Source organism: Coturnix japonica, chromosome 5, assembly GCF_001577835.2.
Source record: "Coturnix japonica isolate 7356 chromosome 5, Coturnix japonica 2.1, whole genome shotgun sequence".
NCBI lineage: Eukaryota > Metazoa > Chordata > Aves > Galliformes > Phasianidae > Coturnix > Coturnix japonica.
Window position 1 is genome coordinate 2,904,714 of NC_029520.1, and position 21,890 is coordinate 2,926,603.

Sequence of the window (21,890 nt, forward strand, 5' to 3'; positions counted from 1 at the left end):
GCCTAAACTCTTGGGTTTTCCCTTCTCCTTGCAGCCTGCCTTGCTCTTTAACCCAGACACTGTCCATAAAACCCAACACAACAAATTTGTGGAGATTCATTGTTTGCAAAAAACATAAAGGCTGCATCATCCAAAAAATCAAAAGATGGTTTGTAACATGCCTTGAAAGGTCAGAAGGAAATATGGGGCTTATGTTTGGGACCAAGGCCATTCCTTCTTAAAAAGAGAATGTGATGAGCAAGAGGACAGTTTGTCAATGCAATGTTCTGCTTCTGCTCAGCTGCATTGTTTTCTAGCTGAAAAAGTAACTGCTCAGTACCTTCATCTTTGAATACATGACGGAAGTTCTGTACAGAACTCAAAACAAGTAAGTTTTTTTGTTGTAGAAACAGGCTAGAAACACACAGGTCAACATCTCTCATTAAGCCTTCCAAGTAAAACCACACGCAGATTCGAGTTAGTCTGCATTTCCTTGAGCCATTTCAAGGCAAAATAAATACGTTATGGGGTAACCAGAAACTTAAAAACAGAGGTCCAGCTGTACAACTCCCAGAAATTATCAACTCAAATGAACCAACCGTGTCAGAGTAACCCTCAAGAGGTGTTTAGCCATGCTAATAAAGGGGGTGAAACGGAAAATACAGTAGGGCTGGAAGACACCCAACAAAAACTGAGAACGTAGCTATATTCTGACAGCCTGCGGGGCAAGAAGCAGATGAAGTCACACTACGCTTCACAAAGTCAGATGCTTTTCTGGAATTGCTTACAGCTTGATCCAGCCAAAGATCCACTAAATTCCAAATACCAGAATCGAAACAAACTTAAAACTTTGACCTCATCTAGTTTGCATGCCCAGCAGTATAGGGGGAAAAGCATTCAAAAGAAGGAGACTGTGACCTTGGCTTCAAGGCATGAATCACCTAGCGGACATATTGCAGTCACTTTTCCAGTCATAACATCAGGAGATCTTCGTAGGGAGCACCAAAAAAGCTTGCACAGAGCCCAACAATCCTTCAGTTCACCTTCAGAGGCAGGTGACACCACAGCTCTTTGGAGGAGCTGGCAGATGCCCCACTTCCTCTTCCAGAGAAGCAGGAGTGGCTGCACCAATGCCACACACTGCAGCTGTCATGAAAAACAGGCCAAACCCATAGAATTTGAAATGACAGGCAAACATTTTTCATGCCAACTTTATCTTAGGTCACACCATTGATGTCAGTACTGAACGCATCAAGGATGAGGATGGTCACAGCTCTCAGAGGGCTCTGCCTCGACATTGCTGGTAGAGAAGGAGCACATTTACCTGAATATATTTTGGAGTCAGTTCAGTCTTCAGAATGATGGTTTGTGTCATGAAGATCAGGAGAGCTTAATGATGCCATGGGTAACAGGAAAAAGAGGCCTTAAGAAACTGGAATAATAGCTGATAAGAAAGTGGGAAGCTGCTGCAAGTAAGGAGTATAGCATGATAGAAGAGGAAATGGAAGAACTTACAGCACAGAGAGGCCTGGAAAGCAAACAAACCAGCCTAATAGAACTGCAAAGAGCCCTGCAAACAATGATTTGGGAACAAACTGACAGAGATCAGCAAATCATAATTGCTACCTATGTGGTCTTAAGGTACTCCCCAAAATTCACCTACCTGGTCAATCCAGAGAATGAGCTGCAATTGAATTCCAGGCAGACAGCTCACAAAGCAGGTAAGGGATACTGGGGGGGAAGGGGGGGAACACATGTAGGGCACTAAGCTAGGAAGCAGGAAATGCAGAAGAAAGAAATGTGCCTGAGATAATCCTAGGTGACTTAGGATTCTCAGCCTGGGAAGCCTTGAGACCCAGATCATCACAAGCTTGGAACAGCTTTCTACACTGAAGAGCCGATGGTCTGTATGTGACAATTCATGTGTTTCTTTTAAAATTTTGCTAATGGTTCTCATAGTCCTTTAGGCTGCATTAAAGCAAAACTGCAGGCCCTCTGTGGTCCGAAGGGCTTCAGTTACGCATTCCCTGTTGAGAACTTCAGTATCTGAGTTGCAAGCAGGTACCTTCCTCCTCCCTCGAAATCCTTCCCTTGCAAGGCAGCAGATTCCTCCTTGTACACATTTCCTTTCCTTCTGAAGGCCCTCTCTGAAGTGCAACGTGGTTTCAGAAGAGTTGAGGAGCCAGTCTACTCCTTCCCTGCTCCCTGACTACAAACTATGTTTCTCAGTAAAGTGAATTTAAGCACCTTAGATTAAGAAGCAGCACACTGAGTTCTGGCCTTTTGGATAATGCCCCCAATCCATCAGCTGTTTTATACCAGAGGGCAGGCACCTTTCACTTGTGGAGTTCTTTGGCTCACACGCAAGTGAAACTGCTTGTCTTCCTATCCACAACCTAATCTGCTCCTTGCTCTTTAAAAAGTAAAAAATAATAAAAAAAAAAGGCAAGGCAGATGACAAGTACCAATAAGGAAAAGAAAGAAAACACAGCTGCACTGGCCAACATTAAAGGTGTATGCAACAGAAAGCACAGAGGAAGCAGAAAAGATGGGCACTGTGCACAGCTTATGAGGAAGAGTCAATGCTGTTTACTTTATTCATTTAAAATATGCTTTGTTCCATTCCCACACTACATCAGAGTTTGCCAAACCTCTTATTTCCCACAGAGCTGTAATGCTCGCTGGGTCAGTTTATTGTTCTCTGAGATGTTTGGGTTATTCTGAGATGTGGAAATGATCCCTTTTGTATTTGAAGAAGAAATACAAAAGCTGCTGCTGATTAACTCACAGCCTGACTGACTGTTTTTATACCAAGCTTGATATGTTGAATGTTCTCAATGTGATTCACCCCCCAAAAATAACAATTAAACATAGAAGGGCTTGTTGGAACACGCAGAAACATTTCAGGGAAACACAGGTTTTGTCAGAGGATTTAAATGTCAACATATAGAAAATGATCTCGTCTGGGTGAAGAATACTTTTACAGGCCGGGATTCTCACAAACAGCCATCAGGAGGCAGGCACCCACATCCCACCATGATTTCTCAAAGCTTTCCCCCCCCCCCCCCCAAGTCCCACCCTGGAATGTGAATCTCAGGCTGGACAAATGGAACTGATCCAAACACGTGTAAGTGAGAGCAGCCTCACCACAGAGTCACAAAAAACAGGCAAAGAAAATACCTCACCAAGAAATCCAGTCCATACCCCTGCCCCATGCAGGATTATCTATACCTGTATCGTTCATAACAGGTGTTCGTATAACATCTTTTTAAAGACCTCCAAACACAGAAACATCAGCATCTTATTATCCCGTTAAAGAAAGCTTTTTCCTTCTGTTTAACCTGCATCTTTCTTCCTGTAGATTAAGATCACAACATTCTAACAAGACTATTATTTCTGTCTAGTCTTTTTAGGAAAGACTATTTCTTTCCTCCTTCATACTTCAGGATGCTTATGGTAGCCCAATTCTACTTTCTCCATATTTAAGGATTACCCCGAGTGACCTGAAGTCTTCTCTTCTTACCTGCCTGGTCATATTTGAGACCTCTTATTATACTCCACGATTATCTTTGGATTCTTTGCAACCAGTCCACATCAACTGCAACACCAGAGGAATCCAGATGGTGCTTTTCCAGTGCTGAAAATAGCAGAAGGGTGACATATATACGTTTGATATGTCTCAATGTTTATATCAAGCACGCTACACTCCTCTTTATGCATTTTGATATTCAAGATTGCACTCCATTATTTTTTTTCCTACCACAGCATGACTTATTTTTGACTCATTCGACTCCTAGAAGAGAGCTTCTCAACTTGCAGAGTTCTCCCCCTTCTATATGTTCCTATTGTACCTGGCTGTCCATATCACTGAGTGACTTCTCTCTTACAGGATCTCCTAATTCAGATTCTGAGGAGCAAATTTCAATCAACTGATTACTTAAAACAGAGGAAGTAGATTTAGCTCCTATGGGGCTCGTTCATCTTTCAGGATGGTGTACTGTGAACAGTCGGCAATTATAGAAAGGAACTCCTGTTTCCCTTCAGCCCCTGCAATTTGTTTAAAAAACAAAAACACTAGAACACAACAATAATTCTAATTAATACTATAAAAACATCAGCAAGCCTCCATTGTTCATTATAATCATAATTGGCCCATAAAATTTCAGGGAGGATCATGTCAGCTATTCAGCATGATGCTAAACACGTGTGGAAATCGTTATTAAGTGACAAATCCGATCAGCTGTGAGCACGGAAACAGACTTTAAGCTGAAGAAACCTTGCAACGAAATTCCCCTGCTAGGTAACCTGCACAGAGATAAGTTTTCAGCATATGCTGTGTTTAAGACTACCATTCATGTTAGCATTAATTGTGTAGACAGTGGTACAGTGTAGACAAATCCTTTATTTAGAGTGCTCCATTAATAGCAGGGTGCAGACAGCAGCCTTTCTCAAGGCTGTGAGCGTGAGATGTGTGGGCTACTTGTTACTATCCATTCCTTGGCCAAATCAAAGCTGACTAATTTGTTCTAACTACAATTGGGCTACTACATATTCCAGTTTCATTTACCAGTATATAAGATCTAAGTTTCCACATGTATTACCCAGTGTATACAATTACATATTCACTCCACTTGCTAGATACTAAACAGATCCCCTTGAGGGTGGCACCACTCGGTACCCTGAGAAAGATTCAGTAACTACACAGACAAGTAGGAATTTATATTGCCAACCATAGTGATTCTGGAAGTCCTTCTAGCAAATCATCTCACCACCCTAGTTGCTGTTTGTCTTGATAGACTTTAGACACATAGTGGAGGCTTATGAACATTTTCTTCTGAACCGTGTATGCTCTCTCTCTCTCTCTCTGAGAATACTCTGAGCATCTGAGTCTCCAGCTGCAGAATCTGTTCCTAAATTGCGTACACCAAGAGTTACTATCAGGCTTTAAGACAAACTCACACTTCAGTCTGATCTAAACCACTACAAATATTTGCTTGCTTACTACCATGTTCAGTGAAGTCCAACTGGCATCACATTAAATTAGAATTTCAATTCAGTTGTCCATAAACCGCTCAAAAGTTAAGCAGGCTTCTCCTGAGTACTCACAGACACTCCCAGGCCCCTGACCAACACTATGTGTGCAGCATTGCTGGAGTACTCAGCAACACACTCCGTGCAGGATCAGATAAGACAAGATTTTGCCATTCTTACCTCACCCTGTTGTTTTTTGTAGCAACTTTAAGACCTTGCCTCTACACGAAGGATATACCTATAAAACTACAGTGTGCATGAGACAGAGCTTAGATCAGCATCTGCATTCACAAGGACAACCACCATGCCCCAATAGCTGTGTCCTGTGACAAGCATAACTCAGCAGACATTTCACTGTAGACTAGGCCAACCAGGCATCCAAGCTGCAAAGCATGGGAGGAATTCATGCAATCATTCATCCTGCTTTCACTAACAGAGGCTTGAGTCCTATAGGAGAGATTCCTACCTACCCTGTAAGGGCGCTGCTAATTGGATTAACAGCCCAATTGGAAAACTAATCCCTGTTCCTTTCTACTTTGCCTTAAGTGTATGCAATTAGGACTGAACACCGCATATTTTCCAATTTACAGTTACCAGCCTGTTGTAACTTCTTGGAGACGCATAAAAAGATACTTTTTTCTTTCTTTACAGTAGAATTGTCATTAAGTGGCTTTCAGTAGCCAAGCTACTACAGAGATCACTTTGTCTGAAGAAATGGAAAGTCCTGTACTTCACCTGCGCTTGCTTGTGCACTTCAGAATTAGCAAAGTCCTTCTGTGTGAGCATTCACACCTCTCATAGCAAGACAAATATGCATAGATACTCCTTTAGAGTTATTTGGGCTCCATAGGTATTTATTATCTTACTCATTATTTATTAGAATGGCACCTTGCAAATGACAGGCAGTCAAAGGAGCCAGAAAGGCACAGGAAGCCTACAGCTAATCAAACAGCTGAACAACACACCTGGATTCTTAACAGTAAGGGTACCAGTCAGTACTGCTTTCTAAAGCAACAAACACTTCCCAACTGTTTTATATTGCACCACCATGGATGAAACAGCAGAGAACACACACTTCTCATTGTATTGCACATCTACACAGTCTTCTTCCTGGTTTTGTTACTGCTCCTGTGCAATATATGCATTGAAAAATTAGAGTACTGAGATGTTTCACTGGAAATTTAGCTTTTAAGAACCATATTTCCTGTGGATCTGATTTTTGATTCAGAAGTGATGTGAAAACCTCTAATTTTCCAGTGTGTTGCATTGTTCATATACCTATTTTTCTTTCCTCTACAGCAGGTTTCAGGAATTTGCTGCTGTCTTATTGCAGGCACATCTGGAAATGTGTCAAGATCAGATATTATTCGCCACCAGGAGGTGCAAATGATCTTCTCACCAGCACGACTGAGGTGCTCGTTATAATTACCAGTTACATTCAAGGTGGAAGCAACCTTCTCTATTCGTTCACCAGTATCTTTTTCCTTACTGATCTCCCTGTACCCCCCCCTTCCTGCTCTCTGGAAATGACATCTTTCACAGCCCCTACCAAATGTGAATTTCTAGCCTGTCTTCAATTCGGCTATCACTGTTGCTACTGTCTGAAATATGTGGTAGACTGGAAAACTACCTCTACCATATCATGGCAGTAACAGATTAGTTCTATGGGGCTTTATTATCATCCTTTGAACAGTACGGCTGGACTATACAGTTAGTCCTGTTTCAGAGTTAACTGAAAGCCACACAGTGAAAGCCAAGAACACTACAAATGCCTGGGATCCACTTCGAACACACATCCAGAGCTCATCACAGCCCCAAAATTAATAGCAGGTAAAAAGGCAAAGAGCCCCGTCATTCTCACCTCATGCAGATATGAAAGTGTTATGGATGGGTGGAGTTTCTCTCCTACTGCACGTACGTTCAAACCCAAAATTAAATTTAGCCCTTACGAGAACTGGCATCTGAACTGAACCCAAAGCAAAGAGAAGCAGCCAAGTACACAAGATATAATCACAGGGTGATGGCAGGCTCTCAAGATTAGGAGGTCTCACTGGACTTCTGGTAAAGATAGCAGAGTTTTTTAGCAGATTTAGCTGGTTTCCACACTTCTAACTGTGAGATCTGACAGCAGCAGCTCCTTAACACCAACTTCTTTGCAAGCAATTTTCTCTTAACCCTTTACTCACACAGGCTAAAGGGTATGTAGAATCTGGAGACATTGCAGTGAAGTGAATGCAGAGGGTTTACGTGCTCTGCATACAATGATTGCCAGTGCAACAGACAAGGCACTGGAAGGAAGACTGACAAAAACTTCATTTCCTCTTCACTGAGGAGCAGATACACTGACACAAAGACATGCCTCTCATAAGCTCCACAGTAATTTTAACAATAAATCTTGAGTTATCAAAGACTACAACAGCATTATTGATTATAAGGTAATCTAAACTCACTTAATTGCACCCTCCAGCAGAGTAAGTACAAAATTGCAGGGTACTTTTTCTTCCTAAATGTGACCTCTAATTGAAAAAGCAATTATTTTCTAGTGCTGAGATTAGTGCCTAGTGCTCAACTGGGAAGGCATTAAAGAGGATCTGAAAAATAGTTAATTAGAAAAGCATGCTGTGGTTAGCAGTTCTGCTTCCTTTTTGCCCAAGTTTTACAGTCAAACTGAGTATCAGCAACATCAGAAACTGCTGAGAAATTATTTCTGGAATATCTTTTTATTATCCATTGAGCCACATTCTGAGATCTCTCAAGTCAAGGGGATTTTTCCTGGTGACAGGGTAAATCACACCAGCACACTGAGGTAATCAATTAACGCACTGTACATGAACTGCAAAACACAGAGACAAGATGTAAACATCATTAAGTAGCATACAAGTCATTTAAAACGATGTCCCTTTGCTCCTTCCTTGAGAAGAGGTTTGTGAAAGCTCTCAAGCCAAAAAGCAAAGAAGCAATTTAGCAACAGGTGAAGGTGACCAAAACACACAGAGCTGACTGGCCTCCAGCAAGAACAGCCACAGTAATGGAAGTGCTTCACTAAGACATAGGTGACACACTTCCACGAGGCTTCTGCCTGAGAATATAAAGCTTAAGAGTACTCATCCTTCTGTGTCAGTTTAACAGTATCTCAACAATGAGCTAAATGCTTCTGAGCAGAGTTTTCCAGATCTGTGCTTGAGTCAACCATAGAATAGGCTCTAGCAATAACTTTGATGGGTAATTAGGACTAACACAGCACCAACACACATTCATATTTATTGGAAGAATGAAGCAATATTCAGCTTTCTAATTCAGGGTTACTCATTTACCTACATTTATGTAATATGCCAAAGATTTTCTAAGCATCTAAAAAAGAAACATATACCCTACATAAGCCTGAGATAAGCCTCATCCCAGCCCAGAAGAAACAAAACAGAGAAGTGCCTAGTTGGCCGTTTTCCCCTGCACTCTAAACTTCAGGCAGGCCTATAGCAATTGAACAGATTATTATGATGGGAAACACTGTTTCACCAAAGGCATAACAACGAAGAACAGCACAAAAGAAAGGTGCTATAAGAGAAGAAAAGAAGTTAGCTCACCCATACCAGAAAATTCCCAGTTTACAGGAGAAAGCTTCACCAAGGACTAAGCTCCAGAAAGAGATCTGTTCCCAGAAGGAGCCAACCCTTCAATGGGGGATATAAGAGAGGCGCAGCCAGGCTGCATCCCCTTCTGGTCACACAGTTGAATTGCTTTCACCTGTGCACCCAGGGCTGACTGGGTCCTTTCCCCAGGTGCTCAATCAGTGCTTTGGGCCATGACTTGACAATTCCCATACATAGGCCTTTGCCTGTAGCTGAACCAAAAAAGCACACCTACCCCCAAAGGCAATACACAACCCTTATAACATTTAAAATATTGGTTTACTTGACGTGGAGAAGGTTGAGATACGCAACAAGTGTTTTGCCTCAGTCTTCATCTGCCAGTCAGGCTTCTCACGCCTGTCACATCCCTGAACCATCCCTGAACCTCTAGCTGGGGGTCAGGGGAGCAAAATGCCTTTCTCTCTAAAAGCAGAGCAAGTCACAGACCACCTCATGAGACTAAATGAGTACAAGTGTATGGGACCAGACAACACGCATCCAAGGGTCTGAAGGAACTGGCAGGGGCACCTACAGCTAGATTACAGTGCTCAGAGCCCCATCCAGCCTGACCTCGAATGTATCCAAGGACAGGGCATCCTCCACATCTCCAGGCAACCCGTTCCAATGTCTAGCCACTCTTATTGGAAAAAAACTTTTTCCAAATCCGACCCAAAACTCCCCTCTTTTAGTATGAAACCATTTCCCCATTGACCCATCAGGACAGGCCCTGCTAAAGAGTCTGTCCCTTTCTTACTTGTAGCCTCCTACACATGATTTTTGAAGTCCCTTGCAACCTAAGCCATCATGTCATCTCTGATTTGTTCCCTTTAGAGAACTTTGTCAAATAACTAGTTATTCTTGAGTGCTTAACACCAACAACTCCCACGGACACATCACTGGGGAAACTGCATTTGAAACCTATAACTAACCGGCTTTCTTACAGAAGAAGCAGTTTAGTGATTTCATAACATTCCCCCTCCCCTTCTCTTTTTGTCAATATAAAACTGGAGGGAATCGTAATGAATACCAGTGTCTGGCTGTACCATGCCTGCCTGTTTTTCTCATAAAGAAAAAAGAGTAGAAGGGCTATTAATCTCTGGAGAATGCAAAATAAAAGATGCTGCTATCTGATAGTCTAGCAGCCTGTCTGCCTGCAAAAGCTGCTAATTCATACAATGCTTGCATGATGAAATATTAGCAACTTTTGGTTTTGGTATGTAGTTACAGATAATGCCATGGGTAGAACAAATGCACAGAAAACTCTGATAGATGGCTGGTAAACATTTGTCTTGTTGGCTGTAAGGGAAACTGTTGATCACAGCCTAAACCTCTGATTAACCATCTGAGGCAAGAGATGAGTCAGCTATGGGAGCACAAGTGAAAGGTAAGCTGTGCTCCTGGAAGGGGTGGAGCTTGACTCCACCTCTCCTAGATCCCATTTAAGGGCTGACCACCACTAAGGCAGCATCTCTTTCTGGTGATTATTCCTTTGTGGTGTGTATCCATCCTGACTGAGAGCCTCAGCACTGGTGAGTCTTTTTCTTAGATCTTCTCTGGCTATGTACTTTGTAATAACAACTATGTACTTGTATTATTCCAACTATACAGGTACATTTTAGGGAAGATGAAGTACTAGAAAAGCCTCTTAGTAAGATAAGAGAGGGAGACTAGAGACCCAAAACAGCCACCCTACATGAAAAGCCTGAATTAATTCTGATATGTAGCCAGAAAAAATAAAAAAAAAGCAGTTGTTGAGGAAGGAAGGAGTGAAATAACAGCATTCAAGGCTATTGGAAGATAGAGCAAATAATCTTTCAAATATTGTAGGTGGTTAGGGAAAGAAATAAGAAGTTTAAATTGCAACAACAGAAATTTATGATTAAATGCAATGGAAAAAAAATCTCTAACAGGAAGGGTAGTAAAGCACCAGAATAAATTACCCTGTGAAGGGTCCACCTTTGGAGACCTTTCAGAACATCCTATGCAAACATCTCTCAGGAATAACACAGGGATAGTTAATCTTGCCTTCGCGCAGCATGATAAACCCTGATCTTTCAAAATCCATTAAGCCTGTGATTCTGTGATAATATCTGTGCAGATGTCATGTGTTTGTACAGCACCTAGCCCTCTTCTTTCTTCTTGAAAGACAAACAGTAATTACTAATTAGTTTTATAATCATTAAATTTCAAAACACACAAGTTTTATGCAACTTGCATATTACACAAACTCTAACTTCATTTTCAGCATAAATAGTTTCTCCAATTTCCCTGCTGAGGCAGAGCATCTATTAGGAACAATTGCTCACTTTTCAGTGCTGAATTTGCAAAATCGATTCACGCAGCTTTAACCAACACTGGGGGTGAAAAAGATCACTGCTGCTTTACAGGTGGAGTCTTCTTTGTTTTCACGTACTCCTCTATGCTGGAAAGAGGAAAATAAATACATAAAGCTTCCTATGCTGCTTCTTAAAAATTAAATGTAGCAACTTCACCACAACTTCCCCATCAATACCTTTTTGCCTTACTTCAATCAATCTGAAAATGACAGCACCGTAACCCCAAATTAAATTCGCTGTTGATTCATGTGAGATTTATCATTAAAATGAAAAGAAAACCACTTCATTCTTAACATGTGTATTGCAACAACTGTTTAGGCTTCTATACTCTTATATTATTATCTCTGTTCAAGTCCTAAAGTTGTGTTCACTCCCTTGGCAGCTTTATTTCACTTGCATGTGGAGGCAAACCCCCTGACTGGAACAGAAATGTTGCAATAAAACAGAAATTTAGCCACATCGCTAACAGGAAAATTCAGCAGCCATGTTATTTTTCCCCTCACAGGTATTACTGGTTATTTCTACTCAGTTCAGTGCTTCATTACTAAACTGACATCAAAATCCCAGTAGGCAATAACAAATTTAACCACTGTTTTATATGCTGAAGTCTCAGATACACCCTTATGCCTGGCAGAAAAGGATGTGATTCACTTCAGGTCTTTTTAGGATTCTGTACTGTATCTGGATGTCTACCCAGTGAAATAAAAACAATCAGAGCCCATCTCTACTTGAGTTTAAATCTGACTGGGGAGCTGAATCCCATCAGACTTCCAAACTGGTCTACCATGCAGATTTACCAAGTAATTCAGTTTGACATAGTGATCCACCATCAGCTTATAAAGGGGCCTGGATAAAGAATAATATGCAGATAGCGTGCCACTTATACACTGATTTCCCATATATTATGCTGGTCTACTTATATTTTCTGTACTCCCATGTTATATAGATATGTATATCTATATGTGTATATCATAGATATACATGTTATATATATACAAATACTCTTATTTTTTAATGACTATTGAGATATTTCATATTAGGAAAAAGTAAGTAATAGTATTTTTCCTACCCTAACTCTGCAGAAGGGTCCCTATAAAGCAGCTTCTGATGTCATATTAAGCATAGAATGGAATAGGTCAGTTGCAAAAATCTGTAAGTCCAACCACATGACCACTTCAGGGCTAACCAAAAGTTACATCATGTTATTGAGGGCGTTATCCAAATGCCTTTTGAACACTAACAAGTACAGGCCACCAACTGTCTTGCAAGGAAGCCTGTTCCAGTGTCTGACCACACTCACAGTACAGAAATGTTTCCTAATACGCAGCCTGACCCAGCTTGTCCATTAAGCCAGTAAGAATCTATTGACAAAACAGTACTAAAACAAAATTCATTAAAGCTTTTTGTATGTTACAATTCAGAAGGTAAATAACACATTTTAGTTAGTACTGAGTCAAGGACAAGGAAAGGAGAAGTTAGAGAGTACTTAGGTAGGTTAAATATGTTCAAGTCAGGCTAAAATAAACAAAAACCTGAGGAAGGCTGGTGAAAGCCCGGAGCCTCCAGCAATTGCTTATCTGATGAAATCTATGGAGGACTAACAGCGCGCCAGGAAAATGCAGAAGGGAGAAAATGGTGATTATACATACAAAGGAGGTGAAATAGAGCAGCTGAGAATTTTCAGGCCTGACAGCATGTTTCATTCATCAAAAAAATATACTGGCATGTAATAATTAACTAATCTATGTGTAAACACTGAAAATAAGTCCGTAAGTGGCAGTTAGCGTAAACCCGAGTTAAGAGAAAGTAATGTGATACTATTCTAGTTTTTCTCTATTATATTGTATCAGGTCTTATGAGTATGCAGAGGCACAGATAACACAAACGTTTACATTAGTAAAGCTTTTGGTATTTTCTTATAATCACACTGATGGCTTCCTAGATTAAAATGCAAAAGGTCAGGTACAAAACTGGTTAGAGAAGAGAACACTTATCAAATACTTATCTATGTTTAATGTAAACGGAAGCTAGGATTCTCCCAGAGGTGCCATGGGATTTTTACTACAATCATATGAATGACCAGGAGTAGGCAGCTAATAGGAGAATTGACAGTGAGGCCATTAACTGATAAATGACATGAAGATAAGGGGAGAATCAATACACTGCAGAGCAAACTTGATTCTACACAAGCAATATAGGGGATGCTGTTCCATAATGACAAGTAAACAGGAATAGTCAGCCATTAAAGTATCTGACAGCTAATGGCTGGATGGAAGCTTTGCATAAGGGGATGCTGTAGTGCTGTTAGCCTGAGTCAGCAGACATCCTCTGAATAAAGTGTACATTGCAATGGGAGGTACAATCAGCCTGGAAGTAGCATTTTCAGCCTACGTATATGGAACAAAATACCTAATTTTAGGGTGCTGCATTTTAAGAAAGGAGGTACTGAAACTGGCTGAAAGCCTGGGTGTAACATGGACTGCTTAGCCTATAGAAAGGAATATGTAAGCCAGGCAGAATACTAAACAAAAAGATACTGCAGAAAGGACAGGAAACACACTCTTAAGATGTGTGATGTGTGAAATTAATAGGGATTAAATTTCATGACAGAATACTCAAGAATTATGAAAATCAAATATTCTCAAATTTGGGATAGTGGAAATTAATACATTGTCTGGAGACAGATGATCATTGTAGATGTCTAACAATGAGCAGAAAAACATCTGTGTGATCTCAAGTGCGAGTTGTCTGGCCGTGTTTTGAGGTAGAAATTAAACAGTCTGTTGAGATCCCATTTAGTTTCATTTCCGTGGCATTCAGTATTTTTAAACAATAAGACAAAAGCTCGCAACTTCTATAAATCACACATGAGAGATGACATAATTCACTTTTATAAGCTCAGAGTAGTGTTGCACTGTGTACACTCAGGCACTAGAAAGAAAGAAAAAGAAATAAACCAAAATCAATCGGACTTTTTCTGTGGGAGAGTGGTGCTGGTTCTTTTACAGCCATAAGGCATCACAAAATGCCAATAAAAGAACAAAAATCTCCCAGATTGCAGGCTCCTTTCCTAACCACCTGAAAGTCCTTCGAATGTACCCTACTGTAATTCTTTTCCAGAACGACCTTCTACAGGTAGATGTTTGGAGGCTTCTTCCAAGCTTGAATTGTTCACCCACAGGGGTGAACATAGTAACTTCTTCAAAGAATTAGTGTGTGTGGTGAAGAACAAGTGTAAATTAAGAAAGAGGAGAAAAGGAAGGAAAGGAGTCCTCCAAAGACAAGACAGGCAAGAGCAGCAAAGTGACACCAAGTGGAAAGTCAATGGGAAGACAAACACTGCGTTTTCACTAAAGCTGTTAATTCACTCTTCACATCTCCCACTCGAGTCATCAATCACAACATAAACTAAATAGAGCTGAGAGCACAGCTGCTTGCCTGCCACTGTAAATGAACCTTCTGTATATGGACTACTGCTCCGGCAAGCTGGCGTCTTCAGAGGAAAAAAACCTCAGCTAGAAAAATAAACAAATCAGGTACCACAATCCTCCTCCCTATATTTCTTTCCCGACAAATATATGCTACTAAGTTTTAACCCCTTACTGCTTGCTAGCTAAACCCAGTTGTTTTCTCTTGTAAATTTTTTTCACCTTAACAGTCAGGGCTGAGGAAAGAGGCCAAGCAAGAGATCCAACATGAAGCATGAAATGTTCTTTTTAAAGTCAACTGCTTTGGACAAGTATTTTGACTGTAGAAACATTGCTTACAGAAGGACTGCTGAACAGAAAACTTGACAGCAGCAGGCGCTAAACAGAAAGCCATCTTAGTCAGACATAGCGCACAGTTGCAGGAAGAGTCAGCAAGTGTCAAGACTGGACTGCTGCCCTTCTCTGCACTTTGGACAGAACAGTTGTGTATTGCAGTCTTCATTCATCTTCTAGACATATTGCAACTAAAGGGAAACAGCTGAAATTCCTGCTTGGAAGTCAGGAGTGTTTGGGGTGTACCAAGGAAGAAAAAATATCTACATGCATAAAGAGTCTTGCAAAGAGCAAAATTTGTTCTGTAAGGGATATTTGTCAGCTACTATGATGCACATATTTTATACTTTTTCCAAGCCTGTGTTTACTGCTGTGTCATTATATAGATATTATATGTTGGTCTGTGGCTCACAGATCCTGATGTTTCCAGGTAGAGTACTAGTAAATGAAAGTAAGCATAGACTTTGAGGCAGAAACTACCATTCAGAACATGAAGTATTATCTTTGCTTTATGCCTTAAAATCATACTGCAACTATATAGTTTTGAGTAAGAAAGGGCGGATCATATCTGGCTCCCATTACGTACAAAATGGGCATGTACTGTACAGTTCTTTTAATTTAAAATATGTAACTTTAGGGTATATTTTGGGGCATGTTTAGACAATAGCACGCATAAAGATTGACAAATGCTGGATCAAAATTCATTGCGGGCCTTTTGTAAGAACAGAATAGTGCATAAATACTTCTTCTAAACTTCGGCAGCACTGAAGTGAAAGGATATGGAAATCACAACATATGATTTAAAGAAGAAACAAAATCACAGAGGAAGAGTAAAGTAAGGTTTTTGTTGGCTATGAATGTGCCCTAGACTGCCCTAGAAATACTGTTTTATGACAGAAGGGAAGTTAATCACATATTCCCAAATATAAATGTCATCATTAGCAGTATGCTGGCTACAACTGTAAATCTATGCAGGAAGATGCAAATGCAAGTTCTGAAGAAATGCAGAGGTTACCCTCCCAGACAGCAGTGTGTTCCTTCTTTAACCCAAGAAATGCTGCAGAACAGGTATGCAGCAATGTTTCTCAGTTTGTAGGATACCATACAGTTACTTATTGTAGAGGGTGCTGCACCAGCTGTTATTTTACAGTCTCACCTAAAAAGTTTCAAAGTTGGAATACTGCTGAAAGGAAACAGGAAGGCAGAGAAGACCTGGTTTGAGTGAAATGGCTAAACTTCTGGGAGGTTAGGTACTGGCAAAAGGATGAAATCCTGACTTCACTGAAGACAGGGTTAGTAAGAGAGGGAGTACAGCATCTAATCACATCTGTAATTAGGAGATTACTTTTCATACCTCTGAGAATCCTGGAATGGGTTATTAACAAAAAACATATTGAATTCAAATCAGCATGCAAACTCCACTAGCTTTCCTGAGGCTGACATCAGGCCTTTCCATTCCTGTTATGTCAAACAGCTTGCTTTGGCTAATCTCAGTTCTATGGGCTTAATCAGAAATAGACATTTCCTGCCATGTTTTTGTTTGTTTGGCTTTTCCTGTGAGTGATTAAAGTACCTTTGTAACTTCTTGCATTACAGATTAAATACCTCCTGCAGGTGGGCTGAAGTAATCACATTCTGCTGAATGTTTATTAAAATAGTAATTGCTTTCATTTCCTCATATAGACAGTGCACACACTATATACAGACATGAAAAACCTCATTTAGTCTTCAGCTCAACTGCAGACAGCAATAGTAGATGGGAACAGCTCATTATTGCAGGAGCTGGTATCCGTGAATAATTTTAAGTACTTTGAAAACCTTTTGCCAGTACTGCACAAATAGATCATAGCATTTGGGATGCCTAGGAAGCTGTATTTGTACAAATGCTGAATTAATCTGGTGCTCAGGGAAAATATTCAATGTCTGTCACAGTTAGGGGTTACCATGTTGTTCTTTCTAATACATGACTGAAAAACTACAAGAGTCCTAGTCTCCTTTTTGCATGGTGACATGCAGACTCCTGATTGATGAAACCTGTCCAGAGCTCTGAAGTGCCTGCGCTCCTGCGCTCCATCTCCCCCCGTCCAAGTGATCCTCCATCTAACCAACCTCTTGTTGCTTCAGACAGCTGCCCTCCTTGTCTGAGATGTTATCTGGCTAGTAGAAGAATGCCAGATGCTTTGAGTTAGTGTAGACCTATACACCCACAAAGTCCTATGCTGATTAAATAAGCCCTGATGCACAGTTTATGCAAACAGAAGCTGCACAACAGAAGGTTGTGCATTACAATGGCCAGGTACTAAAAGGCATCTGTTCCATTCCCCTCGTCTGATTATGCCCCACAAAACTGAATGATGGGGTTTTATGTGTCTAATTCCTTTCATCATTGGCAATATAATTTCCACTGTCAGTTGTTGGTTTTGACAATATAACAGGGTTGTTGTGATATTGTATTATATCATGGCTCACTGAGCTTGCTTGTGTGGGAGATACCCCTGCTAAGCAAAACAAAGCTCTTGGGACCAAGCAGGTTTTAGCTGAAAAGCCATGTACCTGAGGACACAGATCTTGTCCTAAAGAAATCAGTTTATTCTTGGAAATCACTTCTCCCAGTTTCAAATGCAGCAAGCCCTGAGCCCACAGTACCATGCCACTGATACCAACAAAGCAGAAACTAGCATGGAAAAAACATCAGTGCTTCTATTCGTGCGTACCTATGTCTCAGAAAGCTGAGGTAGAATGCATCTTCCTCACATCTCCACAACAAGCAAGGAACAGGTATTCAGACAGCCTGCTGGAGCTGGTGAGTGGGTCCAAAAATGATGCCGCTACTCAATCTCTTGTCATCTCTGTTTCAGGAACTTCTTTGTTGAGGAAAAAAAAGTATCATTAGTTCATTAGTCCTGTGTCATTACCATTCTTTCATTAGTTTGCCTGTTACTTAAATTTCAATATTAACTGAAATGTACTGGATTTATCTTGAAACAGATTTTCAAGATCACTTAAATCACTGGAACCCTCATAAGCCAATGTGACAGATAAGACACAAACATCCTCCCATGAAAAGAGAAAATGAGGCAGTTACTAAAAGTCAAAGATTTCTAATGTGTCTACAAACTAAAAAGTGCTTTAGACTCATCAGTTGTAAATACAAACACACGGTCTTGACTTATCCAACAATATACCCAGCAGAGAATCGCCCACAGAGTGTTCATGTTTGTATAAGTAAATGCAGTACATATATAAAGGTAGCAACAATTTAAGGAAGTTATGAGTAGAGTAGTTTATAAACTACATGGTAAAGTGACAGTGACAGTTGTATGTAACCTTCATGGCATACCTGGAAAGCACTCAAAACAGGCATGTTCATGAAACCCATCTTGATTTATAGGTTTGTAATGCAAATTCTTGAAAAGCCCTTTCCCAAAACAGGCTTAAGAAAATTTGGAACTTGTTTTTTGGAAGTGAACATGGCAGACATAGCATGGCAATCATTGCTTTTAAAATGCAGCCTGTGAGAAGGCAGCTAAACATGGAATTTTCTTGCATATTAAATACCAGCACTTGGTTTGGAATCAATTTCACAACCTGTTTGTGACTGCAGACTGTACAATGATGCCAATGTATGGCATGAATTCATCTCTGTGCGCTATTAGAAGAGCAGGGAGTAACTTTACATAAAAGGTGTCTACATCTGGTACTGTTCATAAACACTTTCTGCTTTTCCCATTCAAAATTAAAACAGCAACACAGGAAAATCTGGGGATCTTTCAAGAATTGCTGTGAATTACAGGAGAGGGAAAATTCCAGCAATTATGGAGATTTGCCACGGACATTCGCATACTTATCCCAGCAAATGTGTGATGGTTTCATAGCAATTTGCAAACATGTTGTGTGCACTGATTGAATTGAGAGGTTGTTATTTTCAGGAACAGACCCAGGGTCTCTTACATACCTGGCAAAGATAAAATCTCTCAGGGACAACTTGGAGATGCACTCTGAGGGGTATTACGAGCCCGCTGCTTCCCAAAGTTCTTCATATGGCAGGAAAGGTTTTAGGCCACACACAGTGGAGAACTGGAGGATCTTCTGCTAAAATCATCTATCCCTTTCCCAGTGGAGGGCAACATTTGTCTAACAACTTTGCGGGTACAACTGCAAAGGAGCATAAAACTGACCAGAACCAAATCCTTGAAGAGAGACATCATTCTGAGAAAGAAATGTTATCATCAGTTTTCGGATAGTTTGCAATAGAAATCATCATCCACTGTGAAGAGATATAATTAAGAAGAAGCCTAAAATAGTCACTCGCCATAGAATATATGTGTGCACAGATACTTGGAAAATATTAACTGTGTTTTAGCCAAACTATTCATTCAGACTCACCTTTGCATTTACGAAAGAGTGACTCTCCTGTGCTGCTAAACAAAGTGTATTTCTTCTGCCTATATTTCTTTCAAACTGTGAGCATTTTTCCAGAGCCCATTTATATGAAAACGTAACTCCACCTCTGAACTTAGCAGTCACTAAAAGAAGCGATCTCTTCATCCAGTATTAAAACAAACTAGTTTCCAACCCAGAATGCTATATTCTTCCATTTAGTAACAACATCCTCATTTCTTCAACTACTTTCAGTTCAAGAGGACACGAAGCTTAAACAATGTGACTAATTTTTAAAGTAATATTTCCTAATGTCATCAGTGTTTACCTTAAATGTAAACGTTCTCCATTCATTCCCTGACACGCTGATGTAGTGATCTGGTGCAGCGTGTTAGAATTGCTTGAGTAGTTTTTCATACAGTGAAACTTTACGGATCATCCTACAGCTAAGTGCTCAAAAAATAAGTATAAAATAATAATAATAAAAAACCAGGGGAAGGTAAAAGCCAAGCAATTTTACTAATAATACCATAATTGATAGTAATTTACATTGCATAACTATGTATACATTTTGATTCATTCCACTGAATGGCAACAAGAGTTTGTTACAGCACAGCTTTTCAGAAACCTCAATTTGACCCACACAGACACTCCGTTAATAAAAAATGGCCTGTCATCATTTTTGTAGATGCAGAGGGACAGACTTTAACTAAAGCATATTGGCGTAACTTCACTTCCTTCAAGAACCTGTGCTTACAGACACGAACTAAGAGGAATACACAAAGTTTATTTCTTTATCAGACCACAAAAGTAGGTCCTCATCTTCTGCCAGTGTATTTTAGTAAAGATGAGTAATGGAGTCTCACTCTCAGTCCACACATTTCTGTTTTTCCCATAGATCTGTTACTTTTTCAGGCTTTCACTAAACCAAAAACACGTCTGAATTTCCAAACACCTCCTGATTTAGTTGAGTTCATTACCATTGCTTCATTTTTCCTGTTGCGCATATATCAACTACTAGTAAACAATGAAGACAACCAAAGTAGTGTCTTCTCCACAGGTTATTAAATGACCATTAATCTTTTCCTTTCAGTTTGAAGTTCTCCACATAGCTATGGAGTTACCTTAAATTTGGATGTTACACAGTAAGAAATACAGATGTGAAAGCTGGAGCAGAGAACATGGCTGAAGAGGTAACCAAAATGGTGCAGCAAATGAGAAGAACTTTCACAATATCATGGCAGCCTCCCTGAAAGGCAAAACTATCTAAGGTGTCCAACCAAACAGGTAGTTACGCAGCGTGCAAAAATATACTTCTTTTTGCACATGTTTAGCTAAAGGAATATTAAATAATGAGATTATAGTTAAAGAATAGATAATGAGATAATGAATGAAAGGTAAGCAAAGAACAGGAAAGCATGATTAGTGATCTTTATTTCACTGGCCTCCACATATTCGTTACTTAAATTAGTGACAAAAATAGTCTTAACTATAGGTGAAAGACGCTTGAAATCATTGTACTTGCTTCTGTTGTGATAAGCTACAAGCTGCACCTCCCAACATGTACTTGCAAGCACTCAAACAATTCTTACAGCTCTGTTTGTCCAAAATAAAACCTGGGTTTGAAGAAAGAGCACATGCAAACAGTATGTTGTAATTTCACGTGTCAAAATATGTTAAAGAAAAAAGAAAAAAAAAAAAAAAAAGAGTTCTAAAGTCACCTATGATATTTGATACTCCATTCCCATGTTTCTCTTAATTTGTTTATGTAACACTGCTGCAAAGCTGCTGAACAGGAATGGCTGCATTTTTGTGATGGATGTAGAAAGCCCATAAGCATAGACTGGGGAATTTACGGTCAGAGAGAAAGCAAGACGGCATATACAAAGGACAGAAAGGGCTTAAGGACCTCAAGTGAGGGTGAATTCTTGGCTGCACTGAAGATTACAGGAGTTTGTTCAATTGTTTGGAAGAATCTAGATGGTAAGGGTGGTTGTGATGTATTTGGATCTTGTGTAATCCATCTCAACCGTGTAACATAAGGACAAAGAAAAACCACTCTCTTGAGATGGCCTCCTCCTTACAATTTTTAGTTCCAAAACCTATAGCTGTAGTTTGGCAGCTATAAGACTGATCTCCGGGTTAAAAGAGATATTCTTTAAGCTTTTCAAGTAAAGGAAGGAAGAACAAATAAAACACTGAAATTCTTTCAGCAGAGATATTACCACTCTGTACGTGTTAAAATCTTTACTTTGGATTACTTTCTCACAGTACCTCCTGAAGTCTGCCTCAAACCCATTTCTGTGCTCTGCCAAATGTCTCCATGACTACACTTCCCAGTATGACAGGACTTCTGTGATGCAAGCTGCGTTACTGTGTCACCATAATCTGGCTTCTTCCAGCGAACACAGCCCTGCAGCAGAAGTGAAATAAGGCACTGTGAATGTATCATAACAACTGAGATGGATACAGACTAATCATAAGCAAATCTAAATGGAAATAATTCACTTAATGTGACCAGTCAGAATTCAAAGAGCCAACCCGACAAAAAGAAAGTGCTACAATTTCTTTCCAGTAGCAAATCCAAAATTTCAGCTACATAATATGTAAGCCCCTTTCACTTTCACCTCCAGCTCATTTTCCATGAGGAGACCCCCGAGCTCATGCCGAAGGGCAAAGTGGTTCCCACTTGGTAATTTGTCTTTAGTGTTCCTTCAATCACAGACGGTGTCAAAGCTGTCAACTTTAGTTTGAGCTGATGAGCAGAGCGCAGA

The 21,890-nt window shown here is 40.1% G+C and overlaps 1 protein-coding gene and 1 long non-coding RNA gene across 3 annotated transcripts in view; one reads left to right on the forward strand and one right to left on the reverse strand.

The window, feature by feature from the left end:
- Positions 1-3,487: 3,487 nt before the first annotated feature.
- The window catches only part of CCDC34 (coiled-coil domain containing 34), a 54,390-nt gene continuing 35,987 nt past the window's right edge, over positions 3,488-21,890 (reverse strand). Inside the window, exons 7-10 of one of the 2 annotated variants that reach the window (XR_004307337.1) lie at positions 21,391-21,529; positions 18,692-20,732; positions 17,451-17,600; positions 3,497-3,616 (exon numbers count right to left, since the gene is read on the reverse strand). The gene's annotated coding sequence lies outside the window, so the exon portion shown is untranslated. Of the gene's footprint in view, positions 3,617-17,450; positions 17,601-18,691; positions 21,530-21,890 lie in introns of both variants that reach the window. The other variant, XR_004307336.1, reaches the window with a different exon arrangement.
- Positions 10,078-16,429, forward strand: LOC107314320. The gene is made up of 3 exons (XR_001555335.2): positions 10,078-10,168; positions 14,096-14,511; positions 14,634-16,429. It is a non-coding gene; the product is annotated as an uncharacterized LOC107314320 (long non-coding RNA).